The sequence below is a fragment of the Triturus cristatus genome, chromosome 11 (genome assembly GCF_964204655.1).
Source record: "Triturus cristatus chromosome 11, aTriCri1.1, whole genome shotgun sequence".
NCBI classification, from domain to species: Eukaryota; Metazoa; Chordata; class Amphibia; order Caudata; family Salamandridae; genus Triturus; species Triturus cristatus.
Window position 1 is genome coordinate 88,261,910 of NC_140594.1, and position 20,774 is coordinate 88,282,683.

Here is a 20,774-nt window from a genome sequence, read left to right on the forward strand (position 1 = left end):
ACTTCCGGTGACACCACCTAACTTGGAGCGTCCCCCCACTTCTTTTTTTGGGACTTGTGCCCTGCGAGTCGTGCCATTGTCACTATCGCATGCTGGATCTGTTGAGCACATCACCTCGGCATTCTCGAGTGACCTTCCATGAGAGTAAGATATTCATCAGGAAAACGCTTACTCGCCTCGGCAGACCTCTAATTATTACTGAAAATCTATTTTTCCAATCCCTGGAGGATAAACAAAAGGTGCCCCAGGGCATTTATCATTGTAAGTACTGTAGACCTTTACGCTGCTGGGCTGCTGGGAGGGAGTGATTTTCTTTTACTGCTTGTTCTGCACCTGGGCAGGGTTCTTGTCTCACTTCCCCATCGCTCGATGTCACTGTGCAGCATTGTAGCTGTACCAGACCTTACAGTAATAATCGGCGTCGTCCTCCGCCAGGGCCCCGGTGATGAGCAGGTGACAGGTGTTACTGGAGGGGTCCTTGGAGGCCGAGAACCGGTCTGGGGTTCCGGAGGCTCTGCTTAAACTAGAATAATAATACAGCAGGTATCTGGGGGTGCTACCGGGCCGCTGTTGGTACCAGCGGATGGTGTAGTCGCTGACCTTGAACTCGCTGCTCATGACACAGGGCAGTCTGGCCGTCTGTCCCGGGGTCACCGACACTGAGGACGGCTGAGTCAGCGCCGGCTGGGACCAGGAACCTGCAATATAAAGATTAGAAAGACATATGTGAGCCACGAACAACACATGATACAATGGAATAAAAATAACCATTTAAGTATAAATGAATGTATTTATTTATAACTAGTAGAAAAAAGGCGGAGCATGTGCTCCCCTCACATGCTTTACTTACAGGCACAGAGGGCGCTGAGCGCGAGCAGGAGGGGGGTCCAGGACATGGTGCAGCGTCAGCAGGGCTCTGGTCTGAGGTGCACACAGATCTCTGGGTGGGACCCTCCAGCTCTTCCTTAAACCCCCTGCAGGGCCGAGGAGCACCCCCTCCATGCAAATCTGCTCACAGCTCATTGGACAACTTCAACCCGGAACAATCCCTAGCCCCGCCCTGTAAACCGAACCATCTAGACTTCAGATTTGACTTACTTGACAGCAGAGTAGGAAACATCAAGCACATGTGGAACTTCACCTTCACCCTGAATTAATCAACGCCACTCATGGATTTTTCTTTCTTCTTGGTAGTGGTAAACTGCTTCCACAGTAAGGGCTTCATGGCGCTTTACATAATGGTGGAAGTAATCAGCATAGAATCAAGATACACTGGACAGAAACAGGAGAATAAAACCCTTTGTACACATTTGGGGGCATATCTACAAGGCGGTGATATAAAATTATCGCCGCTTTTGCGGCAGTTTTTGGCTGAAAAGCGGCGATAATTTTATCGCTATATTAGCAAGGTCATGCTATCGCGTGAAACCTTGCCTTAGCGCCTGAATTCCTAACGCCCATCATGCAAAGTCCCCAGAATAACAGGAGAAATGTCGCTAAGCGGCATTTCTCCTATTATCAAGCCTCACGCAAAGCAGCATAGCGACAAGAAAAGTACTGATATCCTCTGTTATCGCTACTTTCCTTACACCTGCTTTGAAACTGACTTAGCCATGATATCCTATGGAAGGTGGATATCATGGCTGAGTATGTGAGGCTGTATCAGCAATCTATCGCCAAACTTCGTGAGATTATCGCTGGGTTTCCAGCGATAATCTCACGTTTGGTAGTTAGCGCTAGGATTTTTATTGCTTTTGAGATAAACGTTGCTAATAGCACGCTATCTCAGTGATAAAAATCCACGCTAGCCGGCGATAATTATCCTAGCGCTAAGTGCGCTTAGCGATAATTATTGCCGGTTGTTGCTGATATGCCCCTAAAGGCTGCAAAACTCCATCGGAACTGAAGGGGCACTCATGATAAAGTCCAGCACCTTCACTGGGTGTCAAGCAAGCACCGTCCTCACTAGGGGTGTCTGGGGTTTACCCTCCCAAACACAACTTTGAAAAACTCAAAGGCAGCAGCACGTATTTCACAACAAGTAGAGTTAAAAGTGTCTGAAACAACACTTGTGTTAGAGACAGTTCGAAGTGTCAGGCTGTGTGGTTTCACATGGCCTGTTAGATTTAAGTGTAAATAACATTTTTTTCACTTCTACATCCCACTTCCTTCCAAGCTTCCACCTGCATCTCTTAGTCTCAATTCTGACCACAGTCCACTGGAAAGGATAGTGTGGAAAGGTACAAGGTATAAAGAGCTCACCCTCTCAGGCTGCAGACAGCAGAGTTAGACAGACATTGAAGAGTCTTAAAGCAGGGATATGAGCACAAATCACACGGGCTGAGGACTCAGCAGTAGCCATCCATGGTGTCATTAAAAGCCTGTGCTGCAAAGAATATGTACAGGCAGACGACAGGACTGTATGTTATGTGGATAGCTCAGTGGGTTACTGCTTTTGTCACAGAGATCCTTTGGTTACCTGCAGTTCATCAGTTACAATCCTCATGTAGCACTTCAGCCTATGAACTGTCATCAAAGCACTGTATGCAAACTGCACGGTATAGTTTTTTTTATTTTTAGAGTTTTATATAGCGCAAACTAGACCCGAAGATATCAGGTATCAGAGCGCTTTACATGACCACCAGTTTCATTACAGATGGACACATTCATTTTCTTCGTTAGGCACAGGTAGAATAAGTGATTTGACCAGAATAACAGGATTTTGAGCGTCCTTGCCGAGACTCGAACCCGGTTCCCCAGCTTCGAGGTTGACCCACTAGCCCTAAGGCTACATCCTCTCCCATAGAATGTATTTTTCCACAGTCTTTCTATATCTATTCCTAATGTTACTAAACAGGGTTATTTTGGGTAGAAACACATTCTGATTAGTAAAGCCAACCCCAACCAATAAGGTACTCTTTAAATCCAGAGTTGGTGCTTCCCCAGACCAAACCCTCTTAAGATATCCCGCCTACTGGTAAGGATGACGTGATTCCTATACATTGTAATTCTATTGTCTTATGCAACATCTCCTATAGCCTATATGATTTACACACGTATGAATCATTATCTCTCTATAATGTGTGTGCGATGTAAAGTGTTCTGACAACCCACATTGTATGAGTGGTGCTTTACAACAAATTAAATCATGTGAGAGAGGGGCTATGGAGAGATGAGGGGCTCTGTTGAAGGGTAGAACTGAGGAAATCTCTGAAGGAAGTCGTCATTGGGGGCACCCCAAAAAAGATTATCGCACCAGGCGCCACCAGCGCTAAGCCGGTCCTGGGCACCAGCCCTTATTTTTTTTGTACAAATTAAGCAAAGATGTCCTGTCGAATGATAAATGCCAAGCTTGTCAACAACTGATCTACGTGCATAGGAACCAACACGAATTGAACACTGTTTGAATACTGTTTAGCAGATACTTAAATTCAAACATTATGCCTTACCGGCCATTACAAAGGACAATTGCCCCATCAAGCGGAAATCAATGGAACTTGTACTTAATGCTAAATTTGGTAATGTACAGCCTCGCATTGCAGTTGATGATTTCATGAAGCATCGCAGAAAGATTTGTAAGATTTGGCAATGCAATTCCAGCATTTTCAGTGGATTCTGCTTCCTAAGGGATACTTTTAAATCTGCCTAAATCAGTGTGTCTAAAATAAGACACACTGAATGCCGACTTTGTATACTTGTTTGTGAATGTTATTAAAGAAATGGCAAAACGATAAAAAAAATAGTATTACAGAGTACACCTGTGACTTAGGTTTACAGATTGCTTAGGAGTTTCAGACACTAATCAACACGAACACAGAGTGCTGTAAATTAAAAAAAAACATAAATGCTCGGGGCTCACAGAGAGCCCATGGGTAGCAGGATCAAGAGAGTGGGGGTCACAAGCGATGGGGGCATGAGGTGTAAGTCCGACAGTCAATTTGCACTTTCCCATAAAGTCTGCGCCACAGAGAGCGGCAGGATTGAACAATTGCGATAGCAAGTCTCTGCTGGCGCATGGACTCTTTCAGGTTAAAGAACCTGCTGCAGAATTTGTGGGTACTCAGCAATTACCAGTATATTATAATAGAAAGATAACCTGACTGTAAATTAACATGTTGGAGAAATTTGTTTGTAGCCTGGTCACAGGTTTGATTCATCATAAAATAGCATAGAGGGTTAATGTGCCTGTTGCGAAGCACAGTTTGTGAAATACAGGATTAGTAGTTTTGGCAGACAGCTCATTGGGTTAGTGTGTTTGCAGCAGTCATCTTTGTGTCACAAATTATAATATTTCTTTATATGCTTTAGCTAGTTTTGAATGGAAATTAAGGACCAGCTTGCCAACAATTGGGCATATGCGTAGCATAAGCTTAGAATGTTACTTTTTTTCTCAATCTTTCATTATTCTAAGGTTTCTAAAAGTGATCGTTTGTGAGTGACAGATTCACACTAGTAAGTCTATGCACATGATTATTAGTGTAATTACTCATATAGACAGATACATCTGCCTTTCTTACTGTACATGCTCAGCTCTTACATACAGAGCAGACTCCGCAGTCGGGGCAGAGATCTCTGCACATTGAGCGAAAGGACATGCCTATAATTGTATGTGTGGAGTTCTCTATCCTGACAGTGGAATTCCTGCAGTTGTAACTTTACTATGAAACTGCATATATATACACCCCCAAAAAAATAAGACTTACACAAATGCGTAAGTTTACCCTGTGGATCAGGCCCCAAGTATCTAATACAGCTGCCGCGTCACACATTTCTTTTAAAACAAGCATTTGCAATGCAATCGGTCTCGCCTTTGGGACCGTATATGTATTTAGCTGTGCAGCACATTAGCCTGGGTGCTGAAACATCTACTGTTCTTTAACAAGGAGGGAAAGTAAGCACCGAACTGCGTGACATGCCAGGTATGAGAACACATGGAGAGAAATATTGCCTTTCAGTTGGAAATGGTATAGTCCAAAGCACTGTTTTTAATATGAAACTAGGGCCTTCGGTGGTCACATCACTGAAAATACAAGATTTGAAAAAAATATTATTGCCTACGGGTGCTCGTGGAGGACAATATCGATGGACTGGAATGTAGAGGATGCTAAAGTGATTCTGCTGATCGTTTTCTATCAAGAAAGTTAAATAGAGGCAGCTGCCAGCAAAATAATAAAAAAGAAAGTCCCGCAGCAGAAAGCAATTCTGGTATTTTACTGGCCTCTACTGGTCGTTTTCTATCAAGACAGTTAAATAGAGGCAGTTGAACAAGCAGAACGCAATTCTGGTGTTTTACTGACCTCTACTGGTCGTTTGCTATCAAGACAGTTAAATAGAGGCAATTGAACAAAATAAAAAGTCCCTAAGCGGAAGCAGACAAGTCCTAGGGCTGATCTCCAGAGCCCGCAAGGTACATACAAATATAAGTATATACTAAATGTATATACAAGAGGTCTTGAAATGCTCAACCTAAAAACTGACTCTGGATGGCTGACTGGCTTTGAGAGTATTTCTGGGTCAGTTCCTTTGTCTTTTGCTAACTGTTATCAAACTTGTTTGATGAAATGTCAACAGTTTTAATCAATGTAGATGTTGTCTTTCTCATGATCCTTCTAAGGAGATGCGAATAAACATGCCATTTCTGGCTGAACAGCACTGGTGCCAACAAACAGCTTGTCACACGGTTGCAGATAAGCTCTTCGACCTAAGTGAACATTTGACTCTGTGCTTTCGTTAGCTTCGACCTCCGTATGTGAGACCTCTCTTTCAGGGCTTGAATTGATTTTATGCTATCACTTTGTTTCCTTGGAGCAAGAAGCTTCTGGTTAGCTGCGAGTTGATTCAGCTAATAGTGCTAATTATGCTAAATGTACATTAAATATGCCGATGCCAGACTTTTTCCATTGCTGTGATATTACATTGCTTCTCTTCTTTTTTAAGACATTCACTGGGATGGACAGCAAATGATTGTAGGAGAATGGAGGAGGAGGAGATATTGGCGGCAGTAGTACCTCGGTGAGAGGTTCATGGTAAAGGTTGAAGAGCGTAGGGGAGAGGGTTGATCCTTGGGGGACTCCAACCATAACCGGAGAGGGGGCAGATAGATTACCGTTGATGAGGGCTCTCTGTGAGCGGTTTTGGAGGAAGGATCTAAACCATTCAAGGACAGTGCCATCCAACCCCATCCTGAGTTTGAGGCGTTCAAGGAGAAATTGGTGGTTAACCGTGTAGAAAGCAGAGGAAAGGTCTAGGAGGATTAGGAGACAGGTTTTGCCTTATTCGAGGGATTGTAGAGCGTCATCTACAATGTGGAGGAGGGTGGTTTCCATGCTGTGTCCCGATCTGAACCCAGATTGGAAGTCATCTAACAGGTAAAATTTGTTGACGTGTAGGCTCAGCTGCTGTTGCACACATTTTTCCAGAACTTTGGATAGGAGTGGGATGTTGGATATGGGTCTATAGTTCTTAGCGGAAGCAGGGTCCAGCGTGTTTTTTTAAGGATGTGTATAACTTGGCCAGAATTGAGCATATCAGGAATTGAGCCCTGTAGGAGGGAGGCGTTGAATAATGAGGTCCAGGAAGGGATGGTAGTCTGAGAGGAGGCAGCTAGGCAGTTAGATGAGAGAGGATCATTGAAGTGATTGTTCGGGTTTAAGGAGGCAAGAATTTTTGAGATAGAGTGTTCGTCGTAGATTTTAAAATTGGACCAGTGCGCTAGGTTTTTGGGTGAGGTTTGGGAGGAGAGAAGAGGTAGAGCTGACAGATTTTGATTTTGGTGGTGAGTTGCAGATGTAAGTTCATTTCCTAGGGCATAGATTTTGTCACAGAAGAAGGAAGAGAATTCTTTGCTTGTTATTAGGGGTTTAGGGGTTTCTTTGGAGGTTTTCGCTAGTTTGTTGGATTGTTGTTTGACCAAGTCGAACAGCTTGCAAGGTCGATTTTTGAAGTTCTCCAGTTCAGTTCTGAAGAATTCTTTTTTTGAGTTGAGGATTTTCATATTGTTGGCTTTTCTGGCCTGGCGGAGAACTGTTAGATGTGCTGCTGAAGGGTGTTGTTTCCAGTTTCGTTCAGTCTGTCGAAGGGATCTCCTCTCCTTGTTAAGGGATCCGCTGAACCAAGGATTTCTGTCTTTGATCTGGGTTCTTTTTAATTTTAGTGGTGCCAGGTCATCGAGAATGTCGGATATGGTTGAGGAGTAATGATCCGCTAGGTTGTCGGCCGAGGTGCACTGAGGGGGAGGGGGGACTTTAAATACATGTACTTTAATTACATGAAAGTTTCATAAAAGTAAGCTTCAGAAAGCAACAAATAAGGAAAGAACCCTCCATCATATGGGCCATAATTGAACTGATCATGCAATGACAATTTCATCAATCTTTTAAAGAAGGAAAAATACAGCAAAACAAAATATGTTAGTACCTTTTTATACCTTCAATTACCCTCCTTCCACATTTTGAGTGGGGCCCATATCTTTTCTCCTTTTCCTCTGGCTTTAATACCCTTTTTCCCAAAAATTCCTTTTACTAAATTATAAGTAGCCAATAGTCTGCCCATCCATTGCTGGAATCCGGTTGCCAGTGGATCCAACCAAGCTGAGGCAACACATATTCTAACCACTGCCATGATAACAGGTTATTAATTGCTAAACATTCATGTTGCATGAACACAGGGCAGACCAATTAGGACAGACATGAATGATCAGAGATATATGTCTTGCCATAGACCAGACGTATGAACACTGACTAATGTCTCATAGGATTAACACCCTAACTGGTCAGTATTCATAGCTGCCTCAAATCAAGAGAGTATTTATTTAATACACCTGTTAAAATAGGATCTATCATTTCAGGACCTGTCCTAAAAGGCAGAACATACATGTTACATGTATTCTGCATTTACACATATTAGTTTAGGGATCAGCCGGGTAGGCAGTTAATATTAGGTATTGAAATAAGCAGGGTTGGACTTGCCTATCAGGCAATTAGGCAGTACCCAATAGGCTAGTCTCACAGATCGGTGTGTGGGCCAGTTTTTAGTTGTTTGAGGGCCTATTTTGTGGCCATGTGGGCCGTTTATTTCTCTGATATTAAAACGAACATTTGATGCAGCAAGCACAAATGCATTCAGTCTCCCATACCTTGCAAAAAACTCATACAGCGTCTTGTTACAAATTAATAAATGTGTTCCAGTTCCCCACTGGGGACTGATAACAGAAAACATCTGCTGAGAACATCTTCCTGCACTTTACATTGTTTCATTGATTGCTGTCTGCTACACTGTAGCAGCAGACAGTAGTCAAATGCGGACTCACACCAATTATACAGGGACACGTTTTACATATATGTTTTTGAGTTCATATAAGTGATGTGACCCTCATAGACCTTTCTCAATAATGTTGGTTACAAAGCCTTCTTTCTTATTGAGCTACGCACAATATCTGTACCCTGGAACACTGAGGAAATATTTGTGACTCTTATACTACGATTAACAATTCAGTATAAATAGCTCACTTATCAGGACTAACATTGACCTACCATCGATGTGGGCTGATCCATTTGGGATTAGTTACATGTGGACCAGAACCCTGTGCACAGATGGAACTTTACAATCATTAAACGTAGGATACCAGGCGCCCCACATTGGGCACCACCATTCATGGTTTTAGCCACAAGTGGATATAAACCATTATGTGTTATCACATTACAGGCCTAATCAATGATAATAAACATTGTTCGCCTCTTGATGCTGCGTACCTTTTTCTCCCAATGAGGTATGTCTACATTTATATCATAGTATTTGTAGGACTTGATAGTCAGTCATTATGAAGACTACCACAGATTGATAATAATGGATCGAAACAGCATTTTATCAAGGATTGCACTCTGATTATACACAAGGCAGATCAAACATTTTTTATTAGACTTCTTCTACTTATCATTGTCTAGGAAAACTTCCACTGATGCGTGTATCAGAATGTTTCCTTCACATATTAACAACTGCTGAGCACTGCGACTGAACTATTGTTGATCCATTTTTTTCCTCAAGTACTGGATACATAAAATATGGAAATTCTTTTAGTTACCAAGAGAGGCACATGTGTGAATCTTTATGTAGTTACTCAAATTGATTAATGAATGTATGCAGGCTGGATAAATGCACGATACCTGTGAAAAGAAATCCCACCGAAACCTCGCATATGGTAAGGATGTTTCCCTTGGTTCCATTTTTGAGCGTAAGGGTTAGGCCGGTGTTATATGATGTTCGATTACACTGCATTACAATGAAATAACAATTATAAGATCAAGGACAAGCATAACTATGTTAATTTCTCAAAATAATTTTTCCTTAGCACGCTAAGTGCCTGTTTCGGATCCTCTCTAAGCCTCATGTTGCAAGAGTGGGTATCGTTGAAGTATATGCCTTAACTCCTGCATAAAGAAAGAAGACATTACAATATTACTAGAGATCTAAAGATGATAATTGTAGGGATGGGTGAAAAATTCCTCTCCGTGGCAGAGTTCATTGAGTTTTGCTTAGTCCGCATTCTACTTGAAGAGTGGAGTTCCTGTAAAACTCCACCAACCGCCGCGTGGTGGAGTTTTTTCTCACACGCTGCTCGGGAACATTAAGTTGGTGAGCGTGAGTGAGAATTTGAGTTCCCCTTACATGATTTTCAGGCACTAGAATACCTCCCATTGAGACTTTTCAATGCGGGCAGTCCCTGCAGGTCGCAACCATTCACGTTGAGAATGCTGCAGCTCCAAAAGAAACAGCACCCTCTGGTACGCTGCATGGTGCTGTTTTCTATGAATATACAGTGCAGAATAAGCTCCTGGCATTTAAAATCAGTGCAAGCAGCACAACATGACGAATTCCATCTGCTTGCAGAAATCCGTGGAATCTTGCAGAGTTTTTATGTAAATCTGTTGAAATCCATGGAGTAAAACTCCACAAGTTTCACCCACCACTAAATAATTGTAAAGGTTAATCTGTCATAGACACCCTTGCTGTTTCTCCACAGGGTCTTTACTTGCTGTCCATGTTTTTCAAGGTCATCACTTCTATTGAAATGATAATGTTTCTCAATTTCACATTGCACCATTCATTTCTTCTTGCTTGCATCTCTCATGGCTAGTCCTTGACCTTAACTGAGAATGAGAATATATTAATGCAGCAGATTTTTTTTAAGTCTCAACATGAAAATGCTGATTGTCTCTTTCCTTTCTTATGCTTTATTTCCTAACTTGGTGAAATCCTTAATCATTACCTTCTGTCGTACTGAGGAAGAACAGCATCTTCCTCAGAAACACCTCCTCTGGTGATGCAACAGCCAGGACCATCAAAGGTGCATGTTTAGTTTATGTGCACTGCTGACATCACTCAGCTCATTACTCTACCCATCCACGGGAAACATCCATTACAATGCAGTCATTACAATGACCTACCTTTACAACACAACTGTTACAATGCAAAGGCCTTTAATTGCATGCCATCACAATGCATGTCATTACAACGATGCCTTTACAATGCATTATAAGGTAAGTAATGGAGATTGTTTTAGTATTAGGGTGGGTATGGGTTTTGGGGTACATGGGAATAGTAATTTGTACCCCAACACTATCCAACACTGTCCCTTCTGCTGCACTCCCTGAAGTGGGAATAGTAATGTTTACCAATACACTATCCAACACATACTAATTTTTACCCCTAAACTTACCCTACTGTTGCTCCACTGGAGTGGGAATAGTAATTTTCCCCCTACACTATCCAACACTTACCCTACTGTTGCCCTAAAAGTATTATGTGTTATAATGGTATGCATTGTAATGGTATGCGTTGTAATGGAATGCGTTGTAATGGTAGTTTTAAAAAATGCATTGTAATGGCATTCATTGTAAAATCAAGCAATGTAATGGTAATTGTGATGTAAAGACTGTGTTGTAAAAGCGTGCGATGTAATTGCATGCGTTGTAACATCACATATTCCCCATCCACACTACAGGGAGCATCTTGGAATTCATCATACCCCTATGGTAAACATTACCTGCCTTCCATCATCGCATGTTGACTGGACTGATGTCATCATTTCTGCCCTGCTCCATATATCTTCCACCTTTGAGGTCAATAGTAGTGGAGTATGAGTTATCCTTGAAGTAACCTTTGAAAATGTGTTGATTTCAGCCCTGTGTTGTACTAATTGAATATCGAGAGTGAGTCCACATGCTCCTGGAGAATTTGGTGGGGGGATATATATTTATTTAAAAAAGACTGTGTGTCACCTTAGGGCTGTTTTGAATGTATTTGACAATAAATGACTTGGTAAAGGCTAAGCCCTCAGCAACATAACTCTTCCTGCTACTCATTGACAGTTAATGCATCATCAGATGATAAAAGAAAAGTATAAATACATGAATGTAAGACTTTATGCCAGAAGACATAATGGCACTAAAAAATCTCCTCTCCACTCATAAGAGATCCAAGACCAGCTATTACCTTACAGATACCCCTGTGTGACCCTCATTCCCCAAATGGCAGTGTTACATAGCATGGTCTCACCGGGCTGCAGTGTGAGGCTTTGAACCTTTTTGACTGACCCTACCTCACCTCTTCTAGCCTTTCATATGTCCTTCTCAGAGACTCCCCCTAGCTCCCCATTGGCCAGAGCTATACCTCCAGGTGAAGGAGTCCACGGGTGATGCTGTCTGCGACTGTCACGCCTTTGTGACTGATCTAATCCAAACCCTACTGGCCTTTCATATGAAGTTGTCAGAGATCAATTCCTCAAAAGGACAGCTCTGTATTGCTTGGGGAAGGGAAGCTTGGGTCTGTGACAGCTGCTATTTGAGGCTATCACTCTTTTGTGGCCGGCCCTGTGCTGGTCAATCTTGAGGCAGCTGTTGTCTAAGGCTACGTGCTGTTGTGACTGATCTAGCCAATGCCCTACTCACCTTTCAGATGCCCTTGTCAGAGACTGGTTCCCAATGGCCAGTTCTGTATGGTCAGGGGAAGGGTAGCTTGGTCTGTGACAGCTGCTGTCTAAGGCTATCATATATTTGTGACTGATCCCCAGCCCCAGACATACAGTCCTTTCAAGTGCTCTTCACAGTGACTGGTTCAAAACGACCAGCTCTACACGGTCATGAAAAGGGAATATTTGGACTGTGGCAGCTGCTGTCTGGGGCGGCCCAGCCACAGCTCCTTTATCACTCAGCTGCCCTCTCCTCTTGGACTCGCTGAAATCCAGCTAAACCCCAGGTGAACCAGCAGTGAAGTGTAACACGCAAGGTCACTTGCTTAGTTTCAGCTCCTATGCAGTGCTGTCTTTGCGTTTGGGTCTCAGAGTCACTCAAAGTCGAAGCTGTCTGGTGTCTCACTCACACCCCTGGCCGCCAATGATCACAAGCATTAGCAGTCTTGGCTCTCTTAGACCTCAGAGCCGCACACAGTCCCAGCCGCCTGGGGTCTCTCTGTCACATGCAGTCTGAGGTCACAAAGTCACCCACAGCCCTGCCCTCTTGGTATCTCACAGGCACTCCCAGCCTAGGGAATCAGAGATCTCATAATGACTCAATGCACTGCATTTACTGAGGTTTGCAGCCACCTACAGTCATACTTATCTGGGGTGTCAGAATCGCAGACATTGCTGGCCATTTGGTGCCTGACAGTTTTTGCCATCAGGTGGCTACCAGTCACCCACAATCATGTCCATCTGGGGTCTCACAGTCACTCAAAACCCCAGGATATCCGAGATATTCCAACTGTTTATAGCCCAGAATGGATGGTAGATCACAGCCGCTCATTGAACAATACTCCTTGAAATTCAAATCCATTCAGAGCGAAGCCCAGCCGAGATCTTACAACGTGAAAGCACTCAGACCATTCAGTGCCTTACAACATGTACAGTCCTGGATTGCTGAAACTCCAGAACAGCTGCTACCGAGGAACATGAGGACCCAACACAGCTCACAAGAGTGCGAGTCTGCAGGTGTAAAATACTGTGAGACTCACCATCACCTAGACACCCGGGCCGGGGGAGGCGAAGCCAGACCCATTAGGGGCCTGGGCCAAACGCCAGCCGGAGGCGGGCAGCCCCTCCCCGCATATTTAAATAGCCAGCTTGTGAGGGGGTGACCAGTATTGGTTGCCCCAGGGCAAGAGCGAACCCCCCAATCCCATGGGCGAGCGGATGAGGCACGGGGGTTGAAAAAGGGTTAACAGGCCCAGATATGCACATACCCCCCTCCTCACAGGAGAGAAGAAAGAATTGGGAGAGAAGAAAGAAGATGGATCAATGGACGACTAGGAGGAGCAGCAGGAGGAAGCCACGCGCTGTCGACGAGTTGCTGGGTTTTGCGTACCTGAGGAGCGAAGCTGCGGAATCCAGCCAGGGGAAAGCAGAAGAAGGAGCAGCAGTTCAACTCCGCTCAGGAGTATCGAGCACTCCGATCAGCAGCAGCGACTGGAAGGAGGGGCAAGAGGTGCCAAGCAGCATTGAGGCCACTTCACCGGAAAGGCAATCCAATCGGCTGTGGGACCCCCCCACCCCCTATCAGCAGGCAGCGGCATCGGCCTGAAGGAGCAGCAAGAGGTGGTGATCGGCGGGACCAACCTGGAAGCATTGTTGCCCCGGCTCATCTAAAAAGCGGCCCCCTGGGGAAGAAAGGTCAACGGACTAGTCTTCCCCCGGGGAGTTCGCGCAATGAAAGGACAGGGGAGGAAGGGGTGGGATTAGGGGTGGGGTCAGCGGGGAAAGGTTAAAGGGGCTGGGAGAGGAAGTCCTTCCTCTTCCTTCCCCAGCGCCTCAGGGAGCAGTTAGGCGAGCTTTGGTTGTGTGGGTATTTTCTACGGGCCTCTACGGGGGTACGTGGCGGCTGTGCGGGCATTTGTTGAGCCTGGTTGTCCCGTGAGTGGGGGGCTCGATTATCGGCATCGGAGCGGCGGTTGGCAGCGGGTCTGCGGGAGCGGAGCAGCGGACGCGAGGCGGCCTCGTCAGGCGACGTGTGGCGGCCCAGGTGCGGTGAGGTATCGGCGGAGGAGGAGCGGGCGTCGGCGGAGGCGGTCCGGTGGCAATGGAGGTAGGAAGGGGTCAGGTACCTGATGACGCTGCGGTGCGCGCAGCGCCGCAGCTCCTTGGGCGCGCGGGGAGGGCTGACTTGTTGAGGCCGGGGGTGTTGGAGCAGGCGTGGGTGGGCGTGGCCAGGACACCGCGAGCGGCATTCGCGGGGGTGGCAGCGGCAGTGGCAGCATGTCAGGAGGAACCCCCTCCTAAGAGACTTGCAGCATCGGTGCGGGGGTGGCCAAGAGGGTGGGCCCGGGGGAAAAGCTGGGGGATAGGCATCTGAGCCTCCCTGCATTGGGGTCAGTGGGGGGGAGGGGCGGGGGGGGTGCTGTCTCGGGCTCGGATGCGGCGGGGGGTTCCTCGGGGGTGGCCCTGGCGGGGGGATGGAGGGCCCGGGGGGGGACAGTGGCGACTGGGCAGGGGAGTGGGGCGGTCCTGGTGGTCTATAGCGACGACAGTGAGCTGGAGGGGTATTTTGAGGAGCCGGTGGGGGAGGAGTTTTCCCTGTACTTATCTGGCAGTGAGTTGGCTGGGGGGGAGGGAGGGGGGGATGGGGAACAGCCCCCGGGTGGCTCGGGTGGGGGTAAGGGGAAGGCTGGGAGGCGGGGGGGCAAGGGCAAAGGCCCGGCGAAGGCGGTGGGGGGGGCCGGGGGGGTCGGGAGGCGCCAGGCGACTCTGGGGGTGTGGGGCGCGGTCGCAGGGTGAAGGTGGCGGGCAGGGGCGAGGTCCGGTGGGAGGACCGTTGGGATGGGATGTCGCTGGAGGAGCGCATACGGGAACAGCGCAGACTGATTGAGGAGGCGGAGCGTCGGTGGGAGGAGATGTGCGCTGCCGGGGATGGGGGGCACCCAGGGGGGGCGCGGGCGGTGGACCGGGGAGCGGCGCACGGTAGGGGTGCTGGGCCGGCGGCGGGATGCGGTCGGTGGATCTGGGTGGATGAGGCAGGGACTGACTTGACGTCTCAAAGACCTGGTGGCGCTGGGGCCCCCTCGGACTATGCCGGTCCTGGGGGGGGGATCCAAGCCAGCGCGGTTTGCTGGCAGAGGCCAGGGTAGGCCGGCAGGGCGCACAACGGCCTCCAGACGCCGGGGCGAAGCAGCAGGGGGGTCCGCGGCGGGCATCGTCGGCGCCGGAGTATGAGTTTGTGCAGGGCGAGGAAGGCAAAGGTGTGAAAAGAGTGATGCGGGAGGTACGGATGGAGTCTGGTGCGGTTGACTTGGATGAAGAGCTGGATTACGAGTCGGAAAGTGAGGAGCTGGAAGAAGGTGAAGTGCGAGATGAGCAGGGGCTGGAGGCAATGCGGAGGTTTGGTGTGTTACAGGTGCAAAAAGCCAGCTGCAGCACGACGCCAGCGGTGAAGACGAAAGCCCCGACTCCCGGCGGACGGGTCCAGGTGGTGCCACGCACTCTAACAGGTGAGGGAGCGTGGTGGGGGGTGTGGGACGGGGGGGGACAAGGGGGGGCATAGGAGGTCCTGCAGGTCTGTTGGGGTTGGGGATGGGTCGGTGAGGGAGGAGGGAGAGGCTGCGAAGCAAACGGTTCCGGCTAAGACGGCGGCCCTGGAGGGGGAAGGGAAGCGGCTCGTGGGGGCCGGTGTGCAGACGGACAAAGAGGGGGAGAAAGAGGGGAAAGATGAGGGGGGGAGAAACATAAGAAGAAGTTGCCCTATATGGGCCTGGCGATGCCTTTGGGGTCGCACTTGTCGGAAAAAACGAGGGCGAGGATCTGGAAGCATGAGTATGTGGATGTGTTCAAGCTGTTGAACCGGGAGATACAGGCTAAGGAAGGGTCTAAGGAAGAGGAGTGGGAGTTGACGAGGCGGCCGCGGGTGCCGTTGAATATGGAGAATTGGACGTCGGCCTTTTTGATTTAGGCGAGCATCTATTGTGAGAAACATCAGGATAGGGCGAATGCGTTGTTCAAATATATGGATATCAACCGCAAGGCGCAGATGCACTTTGGGGGTTTCGCGTGGCTCAGTTACGATGAGGAGTTTCGGGCTCGGATCAGCGTTAACCCTGACAAGCCCTGGGGTGAGGTAGACCAGGAGTTGTGGGTACAGTGGATGTCTTCGACGCAATCCTCCGCGTCCACGCATACGGCTAGCGGGCTCCCGGTGTCGTATCGGCCTTTTCCGTCCCGTCCCGCCTCGACAGGGGCGGGAGGTGGATCTAGTGGAGCCGGGGGAGCGGGCGGGCAGGCTGCCGCTGCAGGCGCACCAGGACAGCCGGCCAAGAGCGGGGGAGCCACCACGGGGGCCTGCTGGAATTTTAACAAGGGTTTCTGCACCCGCCACCCGTGCAAGTTCAAGCACGAGTGTTCTAAGTGTGGTGGGTGGCACCCGGTCACAACCTGTTTTACACTGGCCACTCCCTCCGAGCAGTGGCGGATTACCAAGGGCAGAGGGCAGGCTGGGCCAAAGGGCTCCTACACCGGTTAGTGTGGAGGCCATGGGTCCTTGGCTCTCCCGCTATCCTGATCGGGAGGCGGCTTTGAAGCTGTTTTGGGGGTTCACGGAAGGGTTTCGGGTGGGGTACCAGGGACCGCGGGAGTGCAGATAGGCGGAGAATTTGAGGTCGGCGAAGGATTTGCCGGGGGTGGTTGAGGTGAAGTTGCGGAAGGAGGCTCTGGAAGGCAGGATCGCCGGCCCGTTTGACATGTGGCCGTTGCCGGAGCTCATCATATCACCTTTGGGGGTGGTGCCAAAAAAGGAACCAGGGGAATTTCGCTTGATCCACCACTTGTCGTGGCCCGAGGGGTTGTCGGTGAATGATTTCAACGCGGAGGAGGATTCCCGGGTGCTGTATGCGTCGGTGGATGATGCGATCGCGCTGGTGAGGGTGTGTGGGCGGGGGGCGGAACTGGCTAAGTGTGACATCAAGTCGGCGTTTCGCCTTCTGCCCATTCACCCGGCTGACTTTCCTCTGCTGGGGATGCAGTTTGGGGGGGCGATCTTTGTGGATAAGGTTTTGCCCATGGGTTGTGCGGTATCCTGTGCGTTGTTCGAGACTTTCAGTTATTTCCTGCAATGGGCCTTCACTGACAGGGCGGGGCACCGGCTGGTGTCCCACTATCTGGATGATTTCTTGTTCGTCGGGCGTGGACAGTCGGGGGAGTGCGGGGAGGCGTTGTGGCAGTTTCAGAGGATGGCGGGGGAGTTTGGGGTTCTGTTGGCGCCGGAGAAGACGCCTGGGCCGAGCAGTTGTCTGGCGTTCTTGGGGATCCAATTGGACTCCGTCGCGTGGGTGGCGCACCTGCCCCAGCAGAAGGCGGAGGAGATGCAGGAATTTTTGGGCCAGGTGATGTTGCAGCGCAAGATTGATTTGAGGTCCGTCCAGCGGTTGTTGGGTTTGCTGAATTTTGCGTGCCGAGTGGTGCGGGCTGAGCGGTACAAAAGGGGGTGGTGATGGACGGAGCATCAGAATCAATCAAACACTCACACCCAGTCAACAGAACTGGGTTTGATCCATCACCGTTCTTTAGCCCACTCTGCCACCCAGTTCAGACATGGTCATATGCAAATCAGTCTGACCCTGTGCCTCATGGGAACAGTCCAGCCCGAACTGCCAAGCCATGCCTTCCCTGGACCGGAAACAAGCTTCCTAGGACCGGTTTCTGGCATTTCAGCCGTCTTCAGCAAGGCTTGCTTGAATCCAGTGGCAAAGTGAGCAAGGGACTCACGTCTGAGCATACCCTGCCAATTTATGGCGAGCAAAGCGGTACAAAAGGGGGTGGTGATGGACGTAGCATCAGAATCAATCAAACACTCACACCCAGTCAACAGATCTGGGTTTGATCCATCACCGTTCTTTAGCCCACTCTGCCACCCCAGTTCAGACATGGCCATATGCAAATCAGTCTGACCCTGTGCCTCATGGGAACAGTCCAGCCCGAACTGCCAAGCCATGCCTTCCCTGGACCGGAAACAAGCTTCCTAGGACCGGTTTCTGGCATGTCAGCCGTCTTCAGCCAGGCTTGCTTGAATCCAGTGGCAAAGTGAGCAAGGGACTCACGTCTGAGCATACCCTGCCAACTTATGGCAAGCAAAGCGGTACAAAAGGGGGTGGTGATGGACGGAGCATCAGAATCAATCAAACACTCACACCCAGTCAACAGATCTGGGTTTGATCCATCACCGTTCTTTAGCCCACTCTGCCACCCCAGTTCAGACATGGCCATATGCAAATCAGTCTGACCCTGTGCCTCATGGGAACAGTCCAGCCCGAACTGCCAAGCCATGCCTTCCCTGGACCGGAAACAAGCTTCCTAGGACCGGTTTCTGGCATTTCAGCCGTCTTCAGCCAGGCTTGCTTGAATCCAGTGGCAAAGTGAGCAAGGGACTCACGTCTGAGCATACCCTGCCAACTTATGGCGAGCAAAGCGGTACAAAAGGGGGTGGTGATGGACGGAGCATCAGAATCAATCAAACACTCACACCCAGACAACAGATCTGGGTTTGATCCATCACCGTTCTTTAGCCCACTCTGCCACCCCAGTTCAGACATGGCCATATGCAAATCAGTCTGACCCTGTGCCTCATGGGAACAGTCCAGCCCGAACTGCCAAGCCATGCCTTCCCTGGACCGGAAACAAGCTTCCTAGGACCGGTTTCTGGCATTTCAGCCGTCTTCAGCCAGGCTTGCTTGAATCCAGTGGCAAAGTGAGCAAGGGACTCACGTCTGAGCATACCCTGCCAACTTATGGCGAGCAAAGCGGTACAAAAGGGGGTGGTGATGGACGGAGCATCAGAATCAATCAAACACTCACACCCAGTCAACAGATCTGGGTTTGATCCATCACCGTTCTTTAGCCCACTCTGCCACCCCAGTTCAGACATGGCCATATGCAAATCAGTCTGACCCTGTGCCTCATGGGAACAGTCCAGCCCGAACTGCCAAGCCATGCCTTCCCTGGACCGGAAACAAGCTTCCTAGGACCGGTTTCTGGCATTTTAGCCGTCTTCAGCCAGACTTGCTTGAATCCAGTGGCAAAGTGAGCAAGGGACTCACGTCTGAGCATACCCTGCCAACTTATGGCGAGCAAAGCGGTACAAAAGGGGGTGGTGATGGACGGAGCATCAGAATCAATCAAACACTCACACCCAGTCAACAGATCTGGGTTTGATCCATTACCGTTCTTTAGCCCACTCTGCCACCCCAGTTCAGACATGGCCATATGCAAATCAGTCTGACCCTGTGCCTCATGGGAACAGTCCAGCCCGAACTGCCAAGCCATGCCTTCCCTGGACCGGAAACAAGCTTCCTAGGACCGGTTTCTGGCATTTCAGCCGTCTTCAGCCAGGCTTGCTTGAATCCAGTGGCAAAGTGAGCAAGGGACTCACGTCTGAGCATACCCTGCCAACTTATGGCGAGCAAAGCGGTACAAAAGGGGGGTGGTGATGGACGGAGCATCAGAATCAATCAAACACTCACACCCAGTCAACAGATCTGGGTTTGATCCATCACCGTTCTTAAGCCCACTCTGCCACCCCAGTTCAGACATGGCCATATGCAAATCAGTCTGACCCTGTGCCTCATAGGAACAGTCCAGCCCGAACTGCCAAGCCATGCCTTCCCTGGACCGGAAACAAGCTTCCTAGGACCGGTTTCTGGCATTTCAGCCGTCTTCAGCCAGGCTTGCTTGAATCCAGTGGCAAAGTGAGCAAGGGACTAACGTCTGAGCATACCCTGCCAACTTATGGCGAGCAAAGCGGTACAAAAGGGGGTGGTGATGGACGGAGCATCAGAATCAATCAAACACTCACACCCAGTCAACAGATCTGGGTTTGATCCATCACCGTTCTTAAGCCCACTCTGCCACCCCAGTTCAGACATGGCCATATGCAAATCAGTCTGACCCTGTGTCTCATGGGAACAGTCCAGCCCGAACTGCCAAGCCATGCCTTCCCTGGACCGGAAACAAGCTTCCTAGGACCGGTTTCTGGCATTTTAGCCGTCTTCAGCCAGACTTGCTTGAATCTAGTGGCAAAGTGAGCAAGGGACTCACGTCTGAGCATACCCTGCCAACTTATGGCGAGCAAAGCGGTACAAAAGGGGGTGGTGATGGACGGAGCATCAGAATCAATCAAACACTCACACCCAGTCAACAGATCTGGGTTTGATCCATCACCGTTCTTAAGCCCACTCTGCCACCCCAGTTCAGACATGGCCATATGCAAATCAGTCTGACCCTGTGCCTCATGGGAACAGTCCAGCCTGAACTGCCAAGCCATGTCTTCCCTGGACCAGAAACAAGCTTCCTAGGACCGGTTTCTGGCATTTCAGCCGTCTTCAGCCAGGCTTGCTTGAATCCAGTGGCAAAGTGAGCAAGGGACTCACGTCTGAGCATACCCTGCCAACTTATGGTGAACAAAGCAAAACCAAAGGAAATAATGGACGGAGTGTTGAACATTGCAAGCACTCACCCCCTGTCAACTGATCTGGGGTGGCAGAGTGGGCTTAAGAACGGTGATGGATCAAACCCAGATCTGTTGACTGGGTGTGAGTGTTTGATTGATTCTGATGCTCCGTCCATCACCACCCCCTTTTGTACCGCTTTGCTCGCCATAAGTTGGCAGGGTATGCTCAGACGTGAGTCCCTTGCTCACTTTGCCACTGGATTCAAGCAAGCCTGGCTGAAGACGGCTGAAATGCCAGAAACCGGTCCTAGGAAGCTTGTTTCCGGTCCAGGGAAGGCATGGCTTGGCAGTTCGGGCTGG

The 20,774-nt window shown here is 49.0% G+C and overlaps 1 pseudogene across 1 annotated transcript; it reads right to left on the reverse strand.

The window, feature by feature from the left end:
• Window positions 1-278: 278 nt before the first annotated feature.
• Window positions 279-934, reverse strand: LOC146783296 (immunoglobulin lambda variable 5-37-like; annotated as a pseudogene). Its single transcript, XR_014970353.1, has 2 exons — window positions 851-934; window positions 279-698 (listed from the first exon to the last, which is right to left on the reverse strand). The product of XR_014970353.1 is annotated as an immunoglobulin lambda variable 5-37-like (transcript).
• Between the last annotated feature and the right edge of the window lie 19,840 nt (window positions 935-20,774).